At 47.3% G+C, this 27,569-nt stretch overlaps 1 protein-coding gene and 1 non-coding gene across 6 annotated transcripts in view; both read right to left on the reverse strand.

Moving 5' to 3' along the window:
- LOC135901907 (uncharacterized) overlaps nucleotides 1-27,569 on the reverse strand; it is a 368,968-nt gene that overhangs the window by 249,392 nt on the left and 92,007 nt on the right. The window lies entirely within an intron of this gene.
- Nucleotides 14,337-14,428, reverse strand: TRNAY-GUA (transfer RNA tyrosine (anticodon GUA)). The gene is given in 2 exon segments: nucleotides 14,337-14,372; nucleotides 14,392-14,428. It is a non-coding gene; the product is annotated as a tRNA-Tyr (tRNA).

Genomic DNA, 27,569 nt, shown 5'->3' on the forward strand with positions numbered 1-27,569 from the left:
GTATGTGTGATCTAAAAGTCGATGCGCATACCTTTCCATCTTCCTCCCTTGCGCGCACGAGAAGATGCCGCCCACGGAGGAAGGAAACTCAGGAGAGGCCCTGACGTCGCTCTTTGTGAAGCGAAAGTGAAGCCGGAAGTTGGCGTTGCTCATGGCGTTGCTCCGCCTATCGGGCCAGCTCTCCTCTCTTGTTTACATTTCTCGCGAAGCCACGCCGCGCTGCGCGCAACCGTGCTGCTCGGACCCGCGCGCTCCGCAGCAATACTAAACAATCGTTAGCGCGTTAGCATGATTCCACCAAAGAGGGTAACATTTCCCGCGGATATTCCTTCGTCCGTAGTCATTGCCGTGGCGCGGTACATTGCGTACAGCGTTGCATGCGCGTTCATTTCACGAACTTTAGTTCCTCCTGTCCCACCTGGCCACAGCAACATCCGGTAGAGCACGGTCCAGATAACGCAGCGCAACAAAACACGGAGACCAACGCAAACTTGCCCGCACGGCGCCTTTGCCACGGTACGAAACCTACGGAGCAACACGTGTGAGCGCACAGAACAATAACAAAGCTGCCATTGTGGCCCGAAAGGCGGGGCCACGGCAGCAAAGAAATAAAAAAAAGCAGCAAAACAAAGGAGAACCTACTACGTCATTTTCTCCACACTTTTCTCCTAGCGCGGGGAGGGGGTAGGGCCTCTCCTTAGTTTCCTTCCTCCATGATGCCGTCGCACCAAGCCAACATCCTCCTCGGCTCCCCCTCTCATGCTTTCCCTCGCACCTACAGCATAAGGCGAGCAGCCGCGATCTTTTTGCACTTGGGACTTTATACAGGACCTCATGGTGACGCGGACGCGGATGGCGGAAATTCGTCTTGAGTGTCCATGTAATCGCTATCGCAATAATAAAAGGCTATGCTTCACACAATCCAACAGCCTCCCCTACGTCCCCCGCCCTTGATGCAGTATCCGTCGACAAAAAGAAGAAAAAAATTACCGACGATTACGTTACTTCCTAATGCGAAATTTGAGCGCAGCAAAATACCCACCGCACAGGGCGAACGGCAGCGGCAATTTCGGCTCGGGCGGTGCACATATACAGATCCGCCGCCACCGATCTGGCTCTCTGATTGCCACCGCACAGGGGTTGCATTGGAGGAGGAGCGAAGAAAGGAATTAAGTTCGAGCCGGCGCTTTGACAACCGGAGACTCGCAGGAAGAGCGGGGAGGGGGGCGGCGTGTACACCCAGCGGCAAACGATGGGGGCAGAAGCGCGCGCAGCAAGCGGACAACACGATAAAGGGAGGAGGGAAGAGATAGCAGCGACTGACTGATGCCGCTGATGCCGATAGTGAGTCAACCCCAGCTGCGGAGTTGGTTTCAGGGACAACGCCGCCGATGCCGACACAAACAATATGATACCCTCGCTTCCGCAGCGCTAAGAACCAGGTCTAGCCGTGGGAAGGTGGTCACGTATTCGTCGACGTGCCGGGGCCTACGTGAAATAACCGGCGCGTCGGCAACTGAAGAGCACCCTATCCGCCACACAAGAACAGGGGGGGGGGGGACCCTTTCCTCCTCTTTCTGCATGGCGGCGACAGTGTTCTATGCAGTCACGTTATCTTGACTCTCTAGCGGCGTCAGCGGCATCCAGCGGTATCAGTCGGTCGCTGCTAGCGCTGGGGGGATGAAAGGGGGGCGGAGCTGGTTACGAGGCCGACGACAACGCCGACGACGACGCGAAACCCAGGAACGGACGCCAAAGAGCTGCGCTCTAAAAAAGAGCTGTTGTATGCGTAGCTGAATGAGTTGGTTAGCCTGATCTTTAGCACTCGCAACACACAGAGGAAACAAACACGAGAAAAAAGATGTGAGCTTTCTTGACACTTCTCAGCGGCGCCGTTTACCCTCAAGGTGCTTCTAAACAGTTTCTTGGATGGAGACATATCCAAGTAATATATCAGAATGAATCAGCAGCGGCAATTCGAGAGCTCTCCAATTATCCGCTTGGTCGGCCGCTGATCCGCAAGGCAGGTGGGTTTAACGACCCTCGAGAATGAAAACGCTTGGATTCCCAGGAAAATTAGACAGGAAGTCGTTGCGTAAGTTCCGTCCTTTCTTTTTTCTAGTGTCGATCATAATGGGAGATGGGCCAGCGAGAAGAAGAGCAGTGGTATGATTGGTGCACTTTCATAGTGCATCGAAACTAAACAAAACAAAAAAAAATATTTGTAGCGTTTTACGCGCCCAAGCCGCGATCTGACACAGGGGGACTCCGGCTTAATTTTGACTCTGTGGTTCTTCGTCGTACGCCTAAATTTAGGCACCACGAGCGTTTTGTCCATTTTGTCCGTTTTGCCCCCATCGAAATGCGACCCCCGAGGATGGTATCGACCCCGCGACCTCCGTTCAGAAGCGCAATGCAATATAACCACTAAGCTATCGCGTGGGTACCGCCCGCAAAATAAATTCCCCTTCGAACATGGACTCGCCCCGTTATACTGTTTCGAAAATGAACATTTATTTCTCCTCTCCTTCTCTTCGCACAATGCGCTTTTTAGTCTATCCATGACTGGTCACGTTGCAAAAGGCTCTATAGATGCGCCTGCTTGTTTACGTGTTTGCCGCTCTGGTATGAAGAGGAGGATGCCAGTATTATGTGAAACAACCTGAACGTTATGCGCATGGCTTAATGGATTTCTCCATGAAGCGTAATGGATTTCTCTATATGGTATAGTCCTCCGTCAGAGTAGGCTAACGGCACGAAAACTAGAGCCAGGTCAAGGTAAAAGACGACGAAGACAGCGTGTGTCCTCGCCGCTTGTTACTTTGTACCACGTCCAGCATTTGCGCTGTGACCCTGTTTCCGATTATAAACATTCACATGATAGAGTTCACAGTTTTTATAAAATTAGTGGCTTATAATCACAAGACATACCTAGCCGCGCTTGCCCCAGAAACATGGCCAAGAAACATGGCGACTACCATCTGAACGTGCGGCCACAATTGCCCTATATTGGCCTTAAGTTAGTTAACATTTACGCTACATCGGAGCCGCTTGCAGCCCTACATTTAAATATTCAACGGCGTGCGAAAATGGCGCAGCTACGTTTTGCTGGGAATGCTGCTACATCAAGTGCAATTTCTTTTCGATCGCCCAGTACTGCTATGCAGAAGACGGGAAAAGAAAAAAAGAAACTGCCATGGTTCCACGCAAAGTGAAACAGATGGGCAGATGACTAATCAATTAACAACGATGACGAGGACAACGACGCCAACGGCGCCTACTATGCTGCACAATACTATGCATCGCGAACTTGGGACGAAATTATCGGGAGCTATACAAGCGAAATCCAATAGAATTTTATTCAGAAAGGAAGCTTCGCGGTTGAAGAAAATATTCGTCTTAATCCGGCGATTGCCTCGCGAACCAAATATTATTCGAAACAATTTTTCTGCTACCTGAGCTAACATAGGAGTTCAACAGACTGCAGAGCGCGGTAGAATTATGGACATTTCGAACCGCAGGAAGACTCAGTATAGCAAATCACTTCTAAGCAAATCCGCGCAATGAAGGAACTAACACGACGCTTCGTGGCAGTGTACTCTCGTGTATGAAACCCTCCTGCTATTATCGCGACCAGCTCCGAGGCGGCTCAAGACTGCCTCAAGCATTCTTTTCTCGATTATTCCTTGCTCTCCACTCGCGCAGTCGCATCTTCGACCTGCGAGGCTTTCAATAGCCAGCATCACCAATGGAACGAATGATAGGAGTAGCAAGAGCAGAGCTCTTTGCTGAGTACCAGCAGCTGCTTCTCTGTTCAACTCGTGTCGCTGAACTCGGACCGTGTCCCGTTGGGCAGCCAATCGGAAGGAAGGCGGCGCACAAGAGCAAGAACTGCACCGGCGATAAGTGAAACAGGATAGCGAGTGGACGGACCCAACCGAAGAGAGGCTAACGCAAGTGCCGACTGTCCGCTCTTCCTGGGTGCTCGCCGCAGTGTTCTTTGTACTGCCTCTCTACTTGTCGGTAGCAACAGTATAACCCTGTCCCCGACCAGGAAGAGCTCTGCCTCCCGAAAAGAATCTCTCTAATTGCCAAAGCCTTTTTTATATATCGTTCCCGGTGTCTTCTTGCTTGTCTTGCCATGGCTTTCTTCGATTGCACTTGGCACGGGGACCACGAGATTGCGCTCTTCTTCGCCACTTACGTCCACTTCTTTCTTTCTCTTTTTTGCATTCGTCGGAGTTGCATATTTAGTTGTTGTTGCTTTTGCTTTACTTCGTCTTGCTGTTGAGTCCTTCCCGCGTGTCTGGCTCATTTTCATCGTCTGAGAAGGTCCTTCACCTGTCCAGAGTAGATTCCTCGCATTCTTTGCTTCTCATATCCAACTGCTAATCTTGCGGTTCGCAAGGGTTTCTCTCTTGTACGTTGCCAGTGCTGAACAAGGTAGCTATTGGCGTGCCCTGGTGCATAACACTTAGATTCTTGCGGACTGGACTCCTATAGAGTAATACGACCTTGTTGTCTAACTCTCTTGAATTGTATAAACATGCTTGGTTCCTCTCATCCGGACGCCATTGGTGCTAGCCTTCATCATGCTGAAACACTGCAACATGTACGTCCTTCAATTTGTGAGAAAAGTGTTTGCACTGGTTGGTGAAGCCTGTTGTCTGAAGCCGTTTGTGCGTCATGTGTACCTCCGAGATGTCTTATCACGCGAAATGCTTGTTATACTGTTAAAACACTTAGCGCACTTCATCATGTAATTCCGTCTGAAACCTTTCCTTTTGTGCGCCACACGTGCAAACCCACAAGAAAGAAAAAAAAAAAGAGTCGTACAATTGTTTGCCATACGCATTGTGGCTTGCCGCTACTGAGACTACCCGAGCTTGCGTGAATGTGGCGGCAGCGTGTCGCGTCGCAACCATGTAAACTGCAGTAATGCGCGAGAAAGATGAATGGCATTAATGCGCCGGTAAAGGGTATTGATATCTCGAGACGAGCAAAACTTCTCATGGGGTGATTGTAAACGCTGGCGCATTACGTACAGAATGGGAGGAGGGATCAGAGTCTTCCCTCAATAAAGGGAAAAATCAGACATCCACCCGTTCGTAGCAACTGCTACAAAGGAAACCCATACGGGTTCTTCGAAAGAATAGCCTTAGAGTTGAAGGAAAATTCACCCTGGTGCAGGACTCGAACCCGGGACCACCGCCTTTCGAGGGCAGCCGCTCTAACATATCAGCTAACCAGGCGAGGATGGTAGAGCCTTGCGGGTTTCCGCAGAACTACTACGTCAAACACTTGACTTTGCTTCGTGTTGTCTACAAATTCGACTTCACCCTGCCATCTGCTAGCCGCCTGGTTAGCTCAGATGGTAGAGCGGCTGCCCCGGGAAGACGGTGGTTCCGGGTTCGAGGCCAGGACAGATTTTTCTTCAACTCTAAGGCTTTTCTTTCGATGAACCCGTATGGGTTTCTCGAAATTTTTTGAATACGAATAGTAAGTACCGATTATCGCGTCGAATATGTAATCTTCAAACGCAAACGCACATATTGATATCATGAACATTTATTTCGGTGTAATAAGGCACTACGCTTGTACTGATTACTGAGAAAAAAAACAGCCTACTACCACAGATAATTAGCATCAGCTTTTCATCAGCAATTAACAAGCTTTTCAAAAATAAAGGGTTGCTCTATTACTAGCTTTCCAACAATTATAAATAAGTCGTTAAAACACTCGGCTGCTGCGAAATGTTTGTTTATTTTCAATATTATAAAGTACTTTATGGTTCATTTTCGGATACGTATATGAATAATTCGTGTAATGATATTCAATTCGTATTCGAAACTTCAAATATTCACTCACCCCTACATAAGAAGCTTTGCTTAAGTTCAATGCCTGGACCTTGTTTTAATTCGATGGTGTTACATGCGCATCCATTCGTTCCTAATTTAAAAAAGAAAACGTGCAAAAGTTCTTGTTAGTGACCCATCCAGGTTCATTAAAGGTGGTTTTTAAGGTAAACCCATTCTTGAGACTTAATATTGTGTTGGAACATCGCGGCTTGTTTTCTATTTTTCCGTTCCAGTCATTGACTCGCCAGCGCCAAAGGTACTCAGAAGCTACACTATTAAAGAATAAAAATTTCAATACGGGAACAACTAAACAGTAACAAATAGTTTTAGCCCGTAATTATCTTAATTATTTAGCGACTTTTCGCTAACAATGAAGTGTGTTGAGCGGTGCCATGACGAGTACGCCGCAAAAAATATTATCCGCACCACCTGGCGCACAACACAAAACTAAATACCATGTGTACTTGCGACAGCAGAGAAATGGTCTTGCTTGCCCCCGCTGGATCATTTCCTCCCGTCCTCCTCACCCATCCCCTTTGCCGACCAGTGGTAATTCCGGCAAGCGAGCGAGTGGACCGGGCCATACCTGCCAGCGGAACGCTGATACAATGACCGCGGCGCGGAGCGGAACAAACGAGCTATATCCTATCTAGGCACGGCTACACCCCCCCCCCCCGCCAGCCCCGCGAGGCTCCGATTCTATAATGCAAATGTACAGTTTGCTCATTAGACAATACTAACACAACTGCACGTCTTCGTTGAAAACTGAGTTGAAACTTGGGGTAGCCCTAGGTGATCCCGCGGTTGCAGTGGCTGCTGTTCTCAGCGGACTATCACGACAGTGTACAGAACCCCACTTCAGAACATTAAGGTTCGACAAGTTGCTGGGGATTATTCATGAGCAGTGAACGTACCTCACGGCACTTCGCTGACAGCAGAGGATTATCACATCAACAAGTACACACACCAATGTAACTCGGCATATAATGCTGTCTTTAACAGCATTAGTCGCTCTACATACATACATACATACATACATACATACATACATACATACATACATACATACATACATACATACATACATACATACATACATACATACATACATACATACATACATACATACATACATACATACATACATACATACATACATACATACATACATACATACATACATACATACATACATACATACATACATACATACATACATACATACATACATACATCACGCGAAATTTGCATGCTCGTACGCACGCACACGTACTCGTTCAAGGTGGTCATATCGAGCACCTAGAGCTAGGCTAACCTCTCCAGTCATTTTTAAACGCAGCCTCCCAGCGACGATATCACAATGCTGCTTTCATTCTGTCAAGATGCACTGGCCCCATCGCCTCAAACTTATTACGCGGACAAGGGCGCAAACGAGCGTGCGGAAAGCCGGGAGTGAACGGGAAAAGAAGCGCATCATCTCAACGTGTCCCATCAGCTCCACTATAACGAGAGGGAGGCAAAACGAAGGGTAGAAGAGCAGCAAGGACAATATCACGGGGAGCTCTCGCTGGAGGCAACGAGTGGAACCTTCATTGTCCTTGTACAGCGAAACGCTATAACGGCCACGATGGGAACACCGGCCGCGAAGAAAAACAGAGAAACTGACACGGTCCTGGTCGGTGCTTCTCTCGTCTCCGTTGTAGTTTGCGCTGCATACATGGCTCAAGAACAACGAACGTGTACACCAACTAGCACTATTCACCGCCCGGTTAAAGAAGGGGCCTCGCTGATGGTTCCGTGATAACCGCACCGCGATCAGTTTGCGACGTATAGCGAAGCGGGAGGCTCGTTATTAATACCAAGCAGCGTGTGAAGAACAGCGAGCTGGGTAGAATACTATAGTTTGGCTGCCACCGTGCTGCAAAGCGATGGTGGACCATGATGGAATTCTCGCTATCGGTTATCTCGAAGAAACGCTGGCGCCTCTAGCTGTATTTTTTCTTTAAAGGAATAACGAAAAGGACCTTCTTAACGTGCACGAAGGCTTCGAAAGCCCGAAAACATGCAATACTGAAAGATATGCGAGGGCGCACCTTTCGAATTTTCAACGTAAGATTTTCGGGACGTTATATACTTTGACAGTGTCTCAATCTACCTAGTAGGTTGTACTACTTAGGGAGTGTTTCATTTCGAGTGTTTACTGCAAGTCTTACGGCGTGGTCCGCACGGACAGCTGGTGTTGGAAATTACGGAGGCCGTACAACACTTCATAATGAAGTGATGTATGGATATACCAAGTAACTGATGTCACTGAGTGAAGTACCAAGTCACAGTGGTATTACCGGCAACGAACGTGCCGATCAAGCTGCTCGTTCAGCTCATGCAGAAGACCACCGCCTATCAATCCGCTGTCTAGGACAGAAGCTGCAAGGATGCTGAGCTTACTTGCACGCCAATCCACCACACAAGAGTGGATTGAAACACATTGCATGCAAGACCGTTTATACAGCCTGGATCCAACCTTCCCGCATGGGGATGACCGACACCACGGCATGTGGCGATTGCGGCGACGGGGAAACAATTCTTCATGATGGATGCTAACGCCCGCAGTACAGTGTGCAGAGACGATCGCTTTTCGTCGTGTTCAACGAGTTGGACGAGTAGCCCTCTTGTGGGCAGAAATAAGTTTACAACATCGATGGGACTTGACATCGCATAAGACGGCCGTGCAAGCGTTACTGTGCTTCTTGAGATCGACCGGCTTGTGCGAACGCCTGTGATTGAAATGCCTTTTTGTTACCTGTTCCTGTTCTCTCTGTCTGTCTGTCTGTCTGTCTGTCTGTCTGTCTGTCTGTCTGTCTGTCTGTCTGTCTGTCTGTCTGTCTGTCTGTCTGTCTGTCTGTCTGTCTGTCTGTCTGTCTCTGCCCTCTTTCCAACCCCTATATACCCAATCCCAGTGTAGGGTAGTAAACCAGAAACTCGCCTGTGCTTAACCTCTCTGCCTCTCCCATCTCTCCCTCTCTCTTGTCAGTTCGCGTACTACTCAAAGCAACTGCCACTGTTGCGCACTGTTGTGCACTGTTACATTTGCAACTTACTTTTTTTTCTTCGAACGGCGAAGGATAGAACCACCCTGATCATGATGTCGCGGCCATCATCAGCTAGTCTGCCTTCATGGATGAAGTTGAATGTCAACGCGCATTGCAACAAAGTGCTCATCATTTATTATTTTCATTGTAAGTTAAGGACCGCGCAAAGAGCGATGGAACGAAGATTGCGAGGCATAACGTTAAGGGACGGAAAACGCTTTGGATCAGTGAGCAAACGGCTGTAGACGATATTCTAATTGACATCAAGAGAAAAAAAATCGAGCTGGGCAGGTCATGTAATGCGTAGGTTAGATAACCGTTTGACCATTAGGGTTACAGAATCAATCAATCAATCAATCAATCAATCAATCAATCAATCAATCAATCAATCAATCAATCAATCAATCAATTTTATTATTATTACACAATACAATTACAAAGAAAATGTAATACAGAAGGAGGTCCCAAAGTAAAAAAAATGGCTGTGGCTTAGCTAAGGTTACGCCCAGGATGCGAAGCATACTAGCCTTTATTTTAACGCGGCAGTGTTAAGGAGCTCGTGTCGCAGAAAAGCCGGTGTCGTCGGTGTCGGTGTCTGCGGCGTTGCACTTTATGAATAAATCGTTGTCGCGCCGAACGCTGCGTTGCTCGACGCTCACCGCGTCCGATGCGGGGGGCGACGCCGCGAGCGACGGCGCGAGTTGGAGCCTCGTTTCTCCTCTGTGGTGACGTCACGGTGTCACGTGGTATTGAAGGCGACACCGCCGCGCCTGAGGAGCTGGGTTGAGCTCTCGTAATATGCTTCGCATAAAACTGTCAGGGGGACCTCCTGTTACAACATGCACAAAATATGTAATATAGGATTAGCAACGAGGGTAAGAACAGCGTGAAAATACAATCAACATATTAGAATGGGTGCCAAGAGAAGGAAAACGCAGTCGAGGACGGCAGAAGACTAGGTGGAGCGATGAAATTAGGAAATTCGCGGGCGCTAGTTGAAATCGGTTGACGCAGGACAGGGGTAATTGGCGATCGCAGGGAGGGGCCTTCGTCCTGCAGTGGACATGAAACAGGATGACGACGACGACGATTATTATTATTACTACTACTACTACTACTACTACTACTATATGATGATGATGATGATGAACCCGATTCCTTATGTAATACCCCTTAAAGCGGTCTTTAACGCGCTGAAGTGAAAGTGAAACGGAGTCCCAGATTTCGACAGGGCACGTGGAACATATATTCTCCAAATTCTCCATTCTAAAAGCTAAAACATTTGAAGATTCACGCGAAATCTTGTTGTAGGCAGACATTAAAAGCAGCGTCAACTTGGAAAGGTTTCACTCTCTCTCTCGACTGATATACTGAGTGAGTGAGTGAGTGAGTGAGTGAGTGAGTGAGTGAGTGAGTGAGTGAGTGAGTGAGTGAGTGAGTGAGTGAGTGAGTGAGTGAGTGAGTGAGTGAGTGAGTGAGTGAGTGAGTGAGTGAGTGAGTGAGCGAGCGAGTGAGCGAGTGAGTGAGTGAGTGAGTGAGTGAGTGAGTGAGTGAGTGAGTGAGCGAGCGAGCGAGTGAGTTTACCACCCCCAAAGCAACCCTGGGAAGCCGTAGTGTAAGGCTCCAGAATAATTTGGACCACCTGGGGTTCCCTAATGGGCACCTATATATCTAAGCACAAGAGCGTCTTTGTTATTAGCATCTCCTCCAGAGACGAATAGTTAGTCCGGGCGGGACGCACATCGATCGAAGAGTTCCGACAACGGGCTGTGCAGAGGCTTCGACGACGTCGGCTCCGTTAGCGTGGGCGTCAGGGGAAAAAAAAAAGGTTTCCTCCCGTCTCGAATGCCGCCCATTTTTCTCAGGAAGGCAGCGCGATCAAAGGCGCTCTGTGCATCGATTGCTTTTCCTTATGCCTTTGCTCTTTTGTTCCTTATGCCGTTGCTCTTTTGCTCTTTAAGGTTTTCATTATCTTCCCCAGAACCCAGCCTCTTGTTGCTTTTATTGAAGCGTAGCTTTGTTTGGGGGGGGGGGGGGGGGGCGCTGTTCTGCAATATGCCAGTTTGCTAATGTTGGCTGCCATGTTGCGAAGTAGGCAATAATTTGCGCCCCCCGGGCAATGTACCTATGGTTGCATGGCCGAGTAAAAAGCGTTAATAGAATGGATAACTGGGCTAGTTGGTTTACTTGCATCTTGAAACTGTGAAAGCGCACAAAGACGAGAACGAAGAGAGTGCACACGACGAGGAAGGAGGCTACTTACAACTCCGTCCTACTCCGTTTTTGAGTACATATTTGTTTCTTCTCAAGAAAATATTTCAGTTGTAAGCAAACGCCTCGTCCTGTCCACTCCCTCGTTCTCGTCTTTGTGCGATTTTACAGTTTCAGGATGCAAGTAAAGAACTTGCGGGCTGCTACCATGGCGAGCAGAGAACTTGGGTCACTGCGTACTTGCCGGAATGGACAATTGGCTGCTATCTTGTCGAGCGTGGAGCTTAGCGAGTAAACAGCCACTGCCCGAATAGACAACTGATTGGTCCACTGACCGCGCGAGACAACTCAACAAGCGTTACGAGGGGACCCCACATGTAGCTTACGCAGACGCAGCAGAGCTCCCCCACCCCCTCAGCCTATTTCGACATCAGCAAGGACATTTAATAAAGTTTTTTCTCAACCTAGGGTAGATGCCACTGTATATTTGACACTGGGTATGCGCCCGCTCTCGACCAATCTGCCAGAATGGGCAAGTGCTACCCTGACAAAAGGGGCACAGAAGCCTCCAAAGTATTTAGGTATGCGTCCTACTTCTCTATGGACAAACAAGGTCTGTTTTGAAAGTAGTAGGACTGGTAGGACGACCCGTAGGGTAATAGGCAGAGCTCAGTATGGCACACCCCTTCTACCCCACGCCCCAAGAAAGCACTAATGAGAAAATCCAAGCGAAAGTCCATGCTCATTTGCTTTTTTGATCGACATGGAGTCATCCACCAAGAGTTCTACCACCCGGACAAGCAGTTAATGTTTTTTACGTGGAAGTCCTCAAAAGACTGCGAAAACACATTGTTCGTGTCCGCGCAGCCATCGCCAACAATTGGCCGCTTTATCATGACAACGCGCCGAGCCACACAGCGTTCCGCGTAGTGGAGTATCTTGCCTAGCACAAGGTGGAAACGCTGCCTCAGCCCCCCTACAGCCCTGAATTGGCCCCGCCAGACTTTTTTCTATTCCCGAGAATAAAATTGACGCTCAAGGCGAAGCATCACAGATCGGTAGAGGTGGTTCAACAGGCCGTGACGAGGGAGCTAAACAGCGTATGAAAACTGGAAAACTCGTTGTCTGTAGTGTGTAGATGCGGAAGGGTGCTACTTTGAAAAATTCTAATCATTTGTACTATTCTCATGAATAAGTTGTTTTTTTAAATGAGCCCTACTACTTTCTTAACAGACCCTGTACATCTCAAATAAACTATCTTCTCGATAAACATCACGAGCTACAGGCACATCAATAGGGCATCCGCTGAAGGCGAGAATTTTCAGCGCCTGTAGGTGGCCGACATGTTTCTAATTGATGATGATGATGATGATAATAATGATGATGATGATGATGATGATGATGAAAGGAGGAGGAGGAGGAGGAGGAGGAGGAGGAGGAAACGGCGGGGGCTTGCTTCTCAAAAGCTTCGCAACGCTTTCAAAACTGAAGACTTCGCAGCTCAACGTGTGTCACTCGGAATTCGTAAAATGCCGGTAGTAGCGTCGTAGCTTTATTGCGCTAACTAGTTATGTGCTATGCATGTAATACCTATGCCGAACGCAATTCAAATAAATGGCGAAATAATATTCCACTTCCGACACACACGTTGGAATATGTCTGAAGCGCGTAATTACAATACATTTGAATACGATATGTATAATTCTTGTTATAAGACAACCGCGAGACTGATTTAAGTCACATCCGTTTTAGCGCAATGTATAGCAATCAGGGGACGTATTGTGCGGTGAACACTTTCGAATATGCTATCGCTTTCGCGCGACGTAGTGCTCAACCAACCAATCAGCCGATCCGGATTTGCTCAACTAAACGATCAGCGCTTGCCTGACGGCGCAGGCGACAGTGTCGCCGAAAGTGGTCGTCGCAGAATACGGCCAAAGTTTTTTCCGCTTTAGATGTACTATTAGGTTCGGTTTACAGAATTGTGATATCGCGTTTCATTGTTGAGTTGCAAAGTAGTAAACTTGTCACTTGAGTATTTGTCGATTTGGCCATATTGTGCAATTTCTCTAGAGAAAATGACAGCGTAAATGAAAAAAAAAAAGTGCGTCGTATCAATGCTAGATTATAACTCTTGTCTTTCAAGTGCAACAAACTTCGCATAATTCGGTGCAGCGCTTGCCGACGAAAGCGATTCCTTCGTGCCCATGTATCTAGTTAGGAGGCCCTAGCTAAATGTACCTCCTAGCCTATCTTTTAAGAGCGGCCAACGCGACGGCTGAAGCCGGTAATCGAGCGAAAGGCCTTGTGCTCAACAGCAGTCTTTCGGGTCGGATGCGGCTTTCTTTTCTTTCGTTCTGTTTATTTATTTATCAATTTCGTGAAAACTGGTTTTTCGAAGAGAACTTTTTGTATACTGTTCAGTTCGAAAGTGCCACTTTAAGGCGTTCCTCCCCCCGTCTTCTTTCTCCGGAAATGATCCTGAGAATCACTTTCAAATGGCCGCTCTGAAGAGCTGCCTTTGTTGTCTTTTCTGCCTCATCAGCCGCACACCTCTGTCTACATTATTCTATTACACTATACCTCTGTCCACGCCATGGCCGTGCAGGTCCGGTCACACTCAGTGATCATGATGGTGATGATGATGGCATGGTTAAGGAGGCGTTAGCTCGGTGCTCTGGGCCGGTTAGTGAACAGCTCCGAAAGAAGGGCAACTTGTCGCCACTTTCGATCGCTTTGGATAGGGCGTCCTCAGCCCCGATCTGCCGAGGGGCTTAATCGCATGCAAGCTGCCCTGGTTTGAGAAGTGCTAACCGCATCGCTTTGTTCTCCGTCAAGAGTGCCGAAGTTTGGCTGGGTTCCCTTTGTCTGTGCTGCATTGAATGCAACGACCTGGGCGATACGCAGCCACTGGTCTCGTTCTACTAGCGTTCCTGAACAACGATACGGCGCTTCTTTCCTTACTTGATTTCATTACATTAAATACCCCGTCGAGGGAGTATTAATTACATAAGGGGGTGGATTATAGAATACAAATACGTGTCAGTGTCTGTGCCTACATGCTATATTCAAGCCCTTCCTTATTTGTAAGCATCCTCGCGCAGTTACCCGGCTATCAAAAACGAAGAGTCACTAAAGATTCCTGGGATATGAAGAACAAAAATATTTAAAAAAGATATCCGTCGAGCCGGATTCGAACCAGCGACCTATGGATGTCCGTGTGGGCTCAACCTCTACAGTCCACCGCTCTACCAACTGAGCTATCGACGGAACGGGATCAGACATTCGGCCAGAGCGACTGGACAACGGCCGTGCATTGTGTGACCCAGTTTAAGCGCAGCCGAAGCGAGCCTCTCTCTCTCAACCGGTTCGGCCGTCGCTCGAGAACGGCGTTTATTATTTTTTTTCTTCTTTTTTTTCCCCCTAGGAGTGCTCACGCTCCCGCCGCTGCGCCGTGATTTGAACGGTACTACACAAGCTCACTTGTACCTCCAATGCACAAGAATCTATCCATTTCATGGCATTTCCTTCATGGTAGGCATAACAACAACAATGGGGACAAGGAGGAGGAGGACTACGATGACGAAGACGACAATGACGACGATGTTAACGGTGCCAAGTGAAGGCAGGCACGCAAAACACGCCACGTCATTTCAATCGTTCGTCTTATGTTTTCTGCCAGTTCGAGCATGTGCGCCACCGTAAAGTTTCATACACGAAGTCGCTAAAGGGCAATCCTGCTGCCGATTTTTACGTGCACTACAAGCATGGCGATTCACGCTGTTCGGGAATGCTGGGTAGTATACGTATATTTGCCGAAACACGCCGTCCTTTTGGCTTCAAACGGCTTCGGGGCTATATATATATATATATATATATATATATATATATATAACCTCGCAACAGCGCACTGACGCACAAGCATGGAGATTAGACCCAGCCATGTGCTATATCTATACTTCCCATGGCAGTAGATAGATGATCGTGGCACCAGTGCTTCATCTGATAATTTTTGTTGGAAATTGAATGGTGTTTCTACACACCCACCTATACAAACCACGAATCCCAAGCAATTCTCTCAGCGTCTTGTCGTCTGCAACGTCGCGAACCCAACTCAAGCCGGAAAGACGAAGTTTAGGCATGGATTTAGGAAAAACACTGGAAAGGCGGAAAATGGAAAATCAAGACTAAAATCAAAACGAGAACAACGAAAAAGCGGCAGGCAACGTTTCGACAAGTGGACTTGTCTTTTTCAAGGCGACATGAATCCATATTTAGCCAAACATTCAGGACTATAGCGCACAAAAATCAAGGAGCCCTTAAAAAAAGAATTTCTGGAGTGGAGTTGATGCCCTGGAAATGAAGCCGGGCCGCCGCCACCGCCTCATGGTAGGTGCAAATAAGCATTAGCTTATAGAATGAAACAAAGGAAGTACTTTCTTGCCAATCCCTACAAGTTTAATATGACTAATTTATTCTGTAACGAAGGCTGCTTTTATTGCGCATTTATGCCACTGGTTTTAGGATGAAGTCTGAATGACTTGCCAAATTTCACGGGAGGTCGCGATATTAGTGTCCGGCCAAAATTGATGCTTTAGCCAGAAACGACTAGCTTTTATTTTCCAATGAGCCTTTCGTTTACACTCACAGCGCAAAAGCATATGGGAGATGTGTGAGTGGACTTCAGCTCACGGAACTCTGCTTCAGAGTTGAATGGTGCGCAAACGCTCGTGTTGCAGAAAATCCGACGTCGGTATCCGGCGTCGCGCGTCCGGGGTAGTAAGTCCGGGAAAAATAATCTCGAACCACGCATATTTAACCGCGGAGAACCTCCACGTGGCGAAAGAAATTTACTGACCTATTTGAATTTCTCAAAGTAAAATGCACCAGAAAAATCCTAAAGTACGACTTACACACAACCTGCAGTCGTGATAGCGTAGGATTGTAATGTGATAATGCGGGAAAACATAATTCTGTTGAGCAAAAACTAAAAAAAAACACGAACCCCCTTTCCAGCGTTTCTACAATACATAGAGCGGCCACGGTTTCTCAGGTTCGCGCGCGGAAATCTCAAAGCCCCATAAAGCGGTGCGCCCGGTTCCTTGCAACATCCCCAGATCACTCTCGCCTCCGCCGCATCGCGGCCCACGCAAGAGGCCGCGTTTCTACCAGAAAGCTCGCCTTCGTGAATAGCGCTCACCGCCAGCGTTTACCGGCAAACATTAAGGTTACACACGCTCGAGTTGCCTGCAAGCGTGAGAAGTGGCCAGGGACCTTTGAACGCTATCATATTTCACTCTTAAAGGCGAAGCTTAAGCGCCCTCCAGATTTGTTTACTTTTTTTTGCATGACAGGAATTCCCAAATTATTTTGGGATTGTCGCTTGCAAATGAGCTGCGAGTATAAAGTATCGTTCTCGGCTTTCACATAGTTTAACTGCCAAAGAAGCTTTTAGCTCAGCTATAAGTGAAACGCCAGTCAAACTTTGCTTTTTTAGTCGCTTAATTTTACGTTATCAATGTACTACTGCTATGGTCATCCAGGGCTTATTTTCGCCAACGTACTTCTTTTTGTTGGGACACAGTTTTTTTATACCGAACCGGTTATAAAACTCTAATTTCGTCCATAACAGATTCACATTTTTCGTCATGTGAAGCAAAAGCCTACATGACGCGCGTATAATTCGCGCGTCATGTCTAGAATAATTTTTCATTTTGAGCAGGACAGAGTGTCGAAAAAGAAAGAGCAAATGACGGGACCAAGTCTACGATCAGATATACCATCAAAGAATTCCGTCACAGATTTGATACCAGACGAGCAAAATATATGATCAAGCACTTATGAGGTTGCACTGGAAATACGTGCTGGCACTAGTACATTTTGTGAAAGATTAAAAGCTGATGACAAGTCAAGAAGAATGTTAGAACTCTGTGCCTCAGCTGTGTCACACTGCAACAATCTCCGATCAATATTAGAAAGGTTAAAATCGAAGTCAAACGTCAGGTTGTGACGATATTTTTCCGAGTACTCGTGCGAATCCAACAAATATTTAGGTCGCATTGCAGGATCGCTATAGACAACCACGAGTGTCAGATGATTACCATATAAATCAAGCTTACAGTATATGCTGTCGGGATTAACACTAAGGTCAAGCAACTGCAACGCCGATAATGTATTTTCTATAAAAAGTTTGACACAGCCGCCTCCCACTGGACGGCCTCTAAGGTGACATATGTACGAGGGCGGCGCCACGCAGCTGTCGGGTATAAAAGATGGAACCATATGTCTGGGAAAATAGCTATGAGCGGGTCATATGATAACAAAGCACGTTCTAAGGCTTTTAGTTTGCTGCAAGGACTTCCAGCGTTCAGGCAGATAAGACGAAGGTTCTTCTGGCGATTATTGGCCGCGTCATCAGAGTCATCGTTGCGCACAATGATCGGCTGTGCGCAGAACTTCACAATTTTTACTTTCATTCAACGTAAAATATGTCTCGTTGATGGAAAGTTGATCGTAAACGAGCTTGATTTTATCGCCAACGTACGTCCACCATCTTGATTTGGCAAAATTTATCGTGCAATGGTAAGGTCGTTTGGAATAATCGTGCCAAAGTGACATTCCCGGTAACCTTCAGCTCAAAGCAGTACTTCAGGCTTCAAGTTTCTTTCGTTGTAGTTGTGTGTACGTTAACAATAATAGGCCTTGACTGGCCGCCCTTTTGTTTACCGATTCTGTGAATGCGTTAAACAACGTTTTCTTTAAAGATTGCTCTGGTTTGATTAGCAACTTCTGGCCCACCAAAAGCAGTGGCGTTGTTCCTTCGAGATCAGCCCTCGTAAGCATTATGTTTTGTTTTTGTTTTTTATGTCGTGACTGTAACGTCCTTTCAAGGCGCTGAAAGGTGCTTTCGAGTTTCATCTTTTATTTTTTTCGTTCACCTTAGTCATTTTCACCACTTCGTCTACCGTTGAGACCTTCTTGTTTGTTTCGGTAACTGTGGCGTCGCGTTTTTATTCCGAGCCTGCGAGGTCCTTCGAACACTTCGCGATAGCGGCTAAAGTCGCCTGATCATTGCCCACACAGCGATAAGCTTTCACGTCAATGAAAAAAAGCAACAATTATGCAGACCAACAATCAGCCAGTATACAGATACATTCCTGAGGCCATGGCAGAAGAAGACTGGTTCGACACCTGGAATAAATGTCAAAACTGACGTGCACGAAAAGTCACGCGAAGTGAAGCATGTCTATCCGACGGTCGAGGCCACGCTTTTCTCTGAAGTGGTAGGGTTGGTCCAGTCCTTTTCTTACCGAGCTAGTAACGTCAGACGTCTTTAGACCTGAGCGTCCCCAGGTGGCCGGTGATCCCACGTTGATATTGCACAGTGACGGGCTTGCATCAGAGATGAAAGGTAGTTCGTTACATGGCGAATGTCCAGGGCCGGTGACAACAACAGAACTTGGTAGGGGTCGAAGAACGAAAAGCATCTGCGGAACAAGCCATGCGAGGGTAGGCATGTTTTATCCTGCGATCACTGCCATGCCCTCGCCCCACGCGTCTTCCAGGGGGTTCGAGATGCGTTCCATTATTTGGGCTTGAAGCTGTCCCGACTGTCTCCTTAGCTGCCTGCGTAGAATGTCGCCGATGATGGCCAGAATTGGAGCACACTCCATGTGTCCTTTGCATCGGCGCCTTTCTATCAGCAGTCAAAGTCCGACCCCCGACCACTGCCACAAACCAACACGTAGACGGGTGAAACAGACCAAAAAAGGTTACTCGCTTTAAAAAAAGAAAGAAAGAGAATAAAGGAGGTCAGCTAGCTTCACATCTCAGCGGTGTCTCGCATGCTTCACATGGCCCTTTTTAAGGAACAAACAAAGCCGTGATCTTGTGCCATTAGCGTTCCATTTCCTTCTTGCGGGGAATTCCTTTAAGCTCAGATGTCGCGTCACAGCACGCCTAGTCCTTTAAAGCGGCAGCCTCCAGAAAATGGCCGTCCAACAGAACACGCAAACCCACTCTGGGTTTAAGTCATGCAAGCCGTGCGTTATTGATGTGTAGATGTGCCTAAATAACCTATGCTCGTTCGGTACGCAAATGTCTTGTAAACTGTGGGTCTAACTGGGTTTCCTGCTCCATATATACTCCCATAGTCTTGCCTTCGAACCCCTTCATCCCATGTTGCAGCGAATTACGGCTTGACTCCTGATCCACCACGTTGCCGTTTGTTTCGATTGCGTAAAAGAAAAGAAAAGAAAGAAAGGAAGAAGGAAAGAAAGAAGGAAAGAAAGAAAGAAAGAAGGAAAGAAAGAAGGGAAGTAGGAAAGAAGGAAAGAAGGAAGGAAAGAAGGAAAGAAGGAAGGAAAGAAGGAAGGAAAGAAAGAAAGAAGGAAGGAAAGAAGGAAGGAAAGAAGGAAAGAAGGAAGGAAAGGAAGGAAGGAAAGAAGGAAGGAAGGAAAGAAGGAAGGAAAGAAAGAAAAACAGCCTGGTGCAGCTGTGCAACCGGTTCACAGCCCTGATTAAGCAAGAATTACTCCCGCGTTCTTGAGCACCCCATTATTCGTGCACTTTCGGGGTTAATGCGGGCGAGCTTACCGTGCGTGCTAAGAAATTCATTACCGGATTTGCACCGCGCGTCGTTTTTACGGGATGTTTTTTGACGCCACGCTGGGTAGCGGTCTAATGGGAATTAATGTCGAGGTTGACGCAGCCCTTGCCAGAGCAGTGCGACGACGAACGATGCTCTGGCGAGAGTAATGGCTTTCGAAATATTCAGAGCTCCCAGTGCGCCTCCCGTGCACTCCCGTTGTATTCCTTATTTCTTCACTTTCAGCAGACCACCGGGTTTACGTTTTGTTCTTTCTATCCTCTCAGGACCTGCGACCACGTGCTTTTCTATTATTAATAGTCTCCGCGAATAATGCGACGCATTACTGTTGAAGCTACGAGCCGTGCGACGCGGCTGATTGTACAGGGCGCGAATATGCGCACAATTTCACCTGCGCCTTAACAAGAAGTTCATTTTTCTCGTACGAACCTAGGCGTAAGGAACTGTTCGACAAGAATACGAGGGCTATACCAACAATATTTCGCGACTCACTTCTGCAAGTTCGCAGAATCATCGCCTGCATTCTTTGAGCACTGCAGACGACGCAGAAATTTCACGAAGGAACTCAGCAGCATTAGATCGAGTGAGCCAAGGTCAGTTGGACCTCACAAAGGGACGCATATTTTCTTCTTTAAAAGCTGCAACAAAAAAAGAAGGCAGATTTTGCGGTTACCGTTGCTCTGCTGTTGCTAAAAATTTGCAGAAAAATCTCTTGTAGCCTGGATCGTTCTTGCCGCAGTTCGCGATCCTGCGTGCCGGCCAGTAAAGAGAGAGAAAGGGGGGGAGAGACAAAGCGAAGTTGCTTTCGTCTGTCTCCCCTCTTCTTTCTTGGCGTCTACAACCAATCTCCAAGGACATGCTTTTCCGTACTTTAAATACGCAAGAAGCGATCAGATAGCGTCATAGTCGCCGCGTTTCGAACACGTCTGCACCCATGCGAGGGCTGCAGGCTAACGCAACTTTGCATATATATGTACATTTTTCTCAGCAAAAGAGGCAAACAACAGTGTCAAGTGTTATACTGAACCACTCAGACCACGAAATGCAATGTGGCTGAGAATATACAAAGCAGCGTCAAGCGCAAGTCACGTTTTGTTTAGGTTTATACAAGATCGGCCGGTGCCTGCAGTTGAACGCAATGCCCATAGCTTCAACCAAGCTGCACGTTCTTAGCGCCCATTATAGCCAAGTGGCCGACGCCGGGTTTCCAACACAATGCATGCATGACACACTAGTGGCACGCAATATTAAAATTAATGTCCGGCCCCTGAAGCGACGCGAAATTTCAAGATTTGCCCCGAGTGTCGCAATCCTGACGGAGTGCCGTGACTGCATCGTGGCCCTTAATGCGAGGCGTTGCTTTCACGCGATGAAACCATTTCTCGTCAGGAGAAAGCTGAAAGAAAGCAAAATGATGCGAAAGCATGGTTGCGTTTTTGTGTGCGCTGCGTTTCATGAACAATTTACTTTGCCTGGAAGCTTCGGGATTACTTCAAGCCGCGTGGGCTCAAAGTAAACCGCTTTCTCTTGATACTTTATTTCACTCCTGTTCTTTTTACCACGCTGCTTGATGCCATGATTCCGGCTCTAGGTGCAAGTAGGAGGCGCCTAATGGTGGTTCAAAAGTAGCTGCCTTAATCATAGCAAGCACTGCCGCCCAGGCGTAGAAGAGAGAGAGAGAGAGAGAGAGAGAGAGAGAGAGAGAGAGAGAGATTGAAGCGATATAAGGGAAAGGCCGGGAGGAAGTTAACCAGGCTGAGCCCACTTGGCTACCCTGCACTGCATAAAGGGGGAAACGATAGTTAGAGAAGGCGTTCACAGTATGCACGCGCACATACCGCAACTAAGAGTTCGCCGTTCGGTAGGGCACAAGCGGTCATATATAGGCTGGTTCACCACAAATAAATACAGCAGCACCTATATGGCTTTTGCACGTGGCAGACATCCCCAGCCGCATGGCCCCAGGATACACTCTTGCGTGAAAGGCCTATCACCTAAAAAAGGCCTAAAGACCGTTCGTGCAAGACAATTCGCGCATGCGGAGTGTTGTTGATTGTCCCTGCTCATTGTACACAACAAGCCGCTTACTTTCGCTCTTGCTGAAACACTCTTGTTACCAGTGAGCCGCCATATCTAAGACAGAGACAGCCTAACAGCTCATTCGACAAGAGTCCAGAAAGCCTTGAGCACCCGGAACACTCCAGAAAACCTAACGTGGACTATTTGCGAAATTCACAGTGACCTCTAACGTGACAATCGGGAACCTCGCGCCTCCCGTAGCGGTTGAAGAACAGGTGTCGACGGCAGTGCGGGCGTTAAGCGACACCGAGACAGCTCGTGCGTCTATAGTGTCGTTTGAACGTGTTCGCCTGCTGCAGTAACGCGACTTCTGTCGTCGATGACTGAGAAAGACTCTACCACGCCCGTCTTTACAAAAAGCTACTGACAAAGGCGATGAGCTTCTCACAGTGCAGCATATTGAGCAAACATTATTAGCAAAAATTTGTAAAGTTGGCTGCCATGAAATTAACAGTGAATTACAGTACACAGCGGCACAAGGACAGGAAACTACGATGACAATCGCTAACTTCCAACTGTTCCCTTATTTTCCTCAAGCAACATATATATTATGATTATAAATGTCAGATATGTGATGATCATAATTGTCACGTATGCATATATGGTGACGCTGTGCGCTGTAATTCAAGGTAACACGGAACACCCAGTGGATCAGACCGCAACGTTGTAGCCCTTCAAGGCTGTTTTTGAACAGAGAATATCGTACACCGACTACAATTCTGCATCTGCGTAACTGCGGTTCAATGGCACGATTTCACACCTACCAGGCTTTAACAGCCTCTATCCAGTCACTCGAAAATTATTCCTGGTAGAACACATTCTGAAAAACAATGAAAGACGTGAACCCGCTACATACATTGACGTACCCACATCGAGCAAGAACAGCGAGCCGTCCACCTTCCCACTTTGTTTTGCTAAAACATTTTGCACACGTTATCAAAACTCGCACCGCAATTCTAATCGGAAGTGTTTGGAGATGTATGCGACACATTGTCAAATATAGTTACTTTCATTACTGTTTTTTCTGTTGATGCGCTAATCTTGTCGTACACAATTGTGTACACAGCGCCTTAAAGGGTATGGGAGTACAACGCCTTAAAAACGGGAAAAGAAAATACATGGACTGCATTTCTATAAGATAAGGACTTGGCAGCATTTCTTTTGTTGTCATCGCACACAGGCAATATGAAACATGCACCGAGGCCACCGGGGCCACGCGGTGTGCCCGGCTCATCCGGCGGTGGCATTTTTTTTCCCCCGCATACTCGGAATAGCCGGCCCTTGGCGAATCCAGAGGGGACTATGGTCATTTGATCATAGCGTTGTGATCTCGTACGCTATGACCATTCCCCGGACTCCGACCCGTTATGCGGCTCTACGAGAGCCCCAGCGAACAGTCGCACCAGGTGAAGGGACCCACCCGAGTCGCTGTTAATGAGCGCCGACGCCCTGCCATTAGGCACGCCTACGTTCCTGCCTCCCGCCCTTGCTTGTATGATCTCTTTCATTCCATCTCCAGAAGCCGACCACATGTCTACAAGTATCGCGGTAAAATCACCGACTGCGACTTCGAGCAAAGCGAGAACAAGGTGAAAGCGGGAGCCAACGTTTCGACAAGAGGACTTGTCTTCTTCAAGGCGGCATACGCTATCCTCAGAACAGTATTTATTTATTTATTTATTTATTTATCAAATTCCTCTGGAGAGGGGTTTTACATGAGGGCTGGTATATATGTCGAAACGTTGGGTCCCGCGTTTTTACATTGTTCTCGTTTTGCTCACCGTCTTGGATTCCCCCCCCCCCTCTCCTGCCTTCCCCTTGTTTACCGTGGATTACTACGACTTCGGAAGTTTGGTAGGTAAACGACTTCACGTACTTACCAAATTGTACAAGGCAAGCTTACTTTTTCGTGACTTACGTAGTGAACATTCACAAGAAGTTTTGTTTCAAGCGTGCGCCATTTTTGTGTCTTTCTAGTGTTTTGCAGTACAGCGGCTACTGCATTGGTGGAATCGCCCAGTCAGCAACATGTCTGCCTCCAGCCTCACCCTCTAACACAACGGCTGATATTGTCATAAATAAACTTACATAAAAAAGAAAAGAAAGAAAGAAATGAGTTCGAATATTAGATTGAAAGAAAGTGATTAGAGATAGGACCAGCTGCTTGACGAAGTACCGGTGCTTAAAGCAAGCGTTGCCACTGCCCCTAGAGGGCAACATGTTGTTGAGTTAATTGGTGTTCGCCGGATGACGTCTGTATAGCAACGCGAAAAACACTCCCACGAAGAAGGCGGAGGTGACCAAGCGTCACAGACGCCTGTTACATGTGTCTCTCGGTGCGCTTCCTTCGCGGCCGTATCTCAGCGCCGCATTTGTTATGACCCGATTGGTGGTTATGGGCTTTATGCTTCCGAATGAAACACTATACACGAGTGAGCGCGCGCACCGTATGCAATCTCGCGCGCTCATTATTCACATTTGCTCGAAGAAAGTCTCATATAACTCAACAGGCACTCGCTGCCCACACTATCAGCTTCAGACTATACTGCACACAGCTTCTTGAAGGAAGAGATATAGTGACCAGTAACGTAAATTCCGTGAGAAATGTCTGGTCTCCTATCGGCTAGCGTGGATCTGGGATGGTCGCTGTAGCAGACGCTATCGCTTTTGTGGTGTGGCAACAGCGTTTCTAGCTCCATAGGATGGCGAGGCAAATAGGTATTGATGAGTGTGGGCTGCCGCCGGGTCCCGACGAAGGCGCTTATCTTCCCAGTGAGAAATAGTGAGCCGCAGTATAGTGAAGATAGAGCGAGTCCCAAGCGTCGTTGGTAAAGTTCGTAATGCTGTACGTTTTTTTTTTTTTTTCTTGGCGGCGAGAGACTCGTACGTTTTTAGCTCCGCACCGTGCCGTCACCGAATAACTTACCAGCAGGAATTCAATGACATCTTGCAAATTACCACGCTACTGGCCGCTCGAGGCATATTGCGTCGACTATTCGCGAGCTTCTTTGGGGCTCGGAAAAACACTTAAATGTAGCACGTATTGAGCGGCATAAATCTGTAACCGGAGTTTCTGATGTTGCTCTAGAACATTCTCATTGACACTTTTCATCAAATTATACTAATAGAGAAGTGTGTAATTAATTAACAATAATTATATAGCACGAGGAATGCAAAAAAAAATAATCTGAGTATCTCCAAGGGACGGCACACAACATTACCTTGGGTCTGCTCCAGCTACGTATCATTTGCACATATTTAAAGTGTGGCTCAAGTTAAATGAAACACCGTGTATAGCATGCAATTTTCACAGGCGAACTAGAGCCAGTAATCGCACCTCTATTCCGAGTAACCAGACAAAAAAATCACGACATAATATCTGTACACACAATGTCTCCACTAATGCATCTCTAGCACACACATACCCCTTAAGGAAACAGCGATTAAAACAGGACGGTGACAAAAGGAGATGAACACTGCGCCGTGTTTGTCTCTTCTCGTCACCGTCCTGCCTTCGGCGCTATTTTCTTGAAGTTCAGTAATATGCCAACCATCGAAATTCAACACGCTACTGCTATTATTAAAGGAGCGCATGGTATCATCACCATCATTATCATCAACCTATTTTATGGCCATTGCCAGGGTGAAGGCCTCTCCTTGCGAACGGATGCAACGCGGCACCTCAGCGGTCTCGCCCATATTATCACCCCATGGAAATGGAACCAGAGTTCACCAAACGCCTATGTGCCATGGTCTTGCATATGAGATTACAACTTTTACCTGGTTATAACCGACGGGAAGAAACGTTACTGTGCCGCCTGCGAGTAGGAATATCTTTCACAAGCACCTACTCATTCCTAATTGGAATGGCGGGCCGTAACAAGTGCAGCACATGTGGTGTCGAAGGAACGCCCAGACATCTCATGTGTGACTGGCTCATATACGAAGATTAGAGGAGTGCCCTTCGGACAGCTTCGGAGCACTTAGACGACCGTCCTCTCACAGAGGAGATGGTCTTGGACCCGTGGCCTCATGCGTATGCTATGTGCAAGGCCACAAAGGCGCCGATATATCGTTTCTTGACATGCACTAGCCTGCATGACCGCCTGCGAGTAATTGAGCGATGAACGCTCGTGTGTGCAACAGTGCAAACTGTGAACTTCTTTCTTCCTTCTTTTTTAATCCCCTTTCCTCTTTCCCTAGTGCAGGGTAGCCTACCGGGGTGAGCCTGGTTAACTTCCCTGCCTTTCCCTTATGACTTCTCTCTCCGTGCGTTCTCCAATTACCCCTGTCTAGCGCTAGCTGGATACAACTTAGGCCTAAAGATTTCCTGATTTCATCACCTAATTTAGTTTTCTGCCGTCCTAGACTGCGCTTCCGTTCTCTTGGAACCCGTTCTTTACCTCTAATGGTCCACCGGTTATCTACCCTAATCATTACATGGCCTGCCCAACTCTATTTCTTTTTTCTCTTAACTTAAACTACACATAGAATATCGGCTATCCTCGTCAGCTCTCCGACCACATCGCTCTCGTCCTGTCTTAGTGTTTGGCCTAACAATTTTCGTTCTATCGCTCTTCGCGCAGTCTGTAACTTGTACTCTCCTCCTAGTTTCTCCGCATATTGGACAACATGTATATAGCAGCTCATTGTACCGCACCTTAATTACCTGCCATCTACACTTTCCTGTATTTCCCACTTCCCCTTTCCCCAGTGAGGGGTAGCAGGCTAAAGACACACTCTGCAGGCCGAACTCTCCTCCTTTCTCTTCGTTAAAACCTCCTCCTCCTCCTAGTTTCGGCCACGTATGTTAGCACCGGTAGAATGCGATTGTACACTTTTGTTTTCAACGACAGTGGTACGCTATGGTAATTGGTAAGCGCATGGTACACAACATCCTAATTGATGCTCTTATATTTTAAATCTCTACTTTGCTATCAGTTTACCTCCCCTCTCTCCCCAGCGTAGCGTAGCAAACCGTACCTTTCTACCTGGTTAACCTCCCTGCCTTTCCCCTTTCTTCTGTCTTTTTTTTCCCCCGTCTTAAACGGATTTCATAGACCAAAATTTGGTGTCCTACATACAAGACCCCGTCGCACACCCGATTCCTGGCGTTACACGAACTTGCTCGTCTGTCTCGTAAAACTTATTGCAGAAGCCCAAACGGCGATAGATAACCAGCTACCTACAGAAGCTTCTCACAAGACTCATACCCGCAGCGTGTGGTATCCCCATAATTTTTTCCCAACTCCATGTCGCGAACCATAAAACAATACCGGCTTCTACGCGTTGGTGCCCGGCTATATGTCGATAAAACTTTCCTCTGCGATTTCTGGAAGTCTTACTCAATTTCACCCGATTATTAGTTTAATAAAATTTAATAACTCACCTTTCCATTAGTCGCTTGTGATGGTATCACAGAGTTAGCTGTTTCCACGTTTAGAGAAACCCAAATTGATAGCTTTTTATAGGTTCACGAAGCTCAGGCTAATCTTTGTATCTCTTCGTAGCAACCTTTGTCGCCTTCGCAACTAAAACGCTTGTACGAACACGTGGCTGCTTTCAAAGCCATCATCATCATCATCATACATACCGCTTTTTATTTTCCTTTTCCCTTCGGCATGTGCAGAGAAAACGGCTAGATCGCACAATCTCGGGCCGACCATAAATAAATCCATAAATAAATCCTACAGCTACTACTTCATAGCAACCATCGATCTCATT

This window comes from Dermacentor albipictus, chromosome 9 (genome assembly GCF_038994185.2).
Source record: "Dermacentor albipictus isolate Rhodes 1998 colony chromosome 9, USDA_Dalb.pri_finalv2, whole genome shotgun sequence".
In the NCBI taxonomy this organism is placed as follows: Eukaryota; Metazoa; Arthropoda; class Arachnida; order Ixodida; family Ixodidae; genus Dermacentor; species Dermacentor albipictus.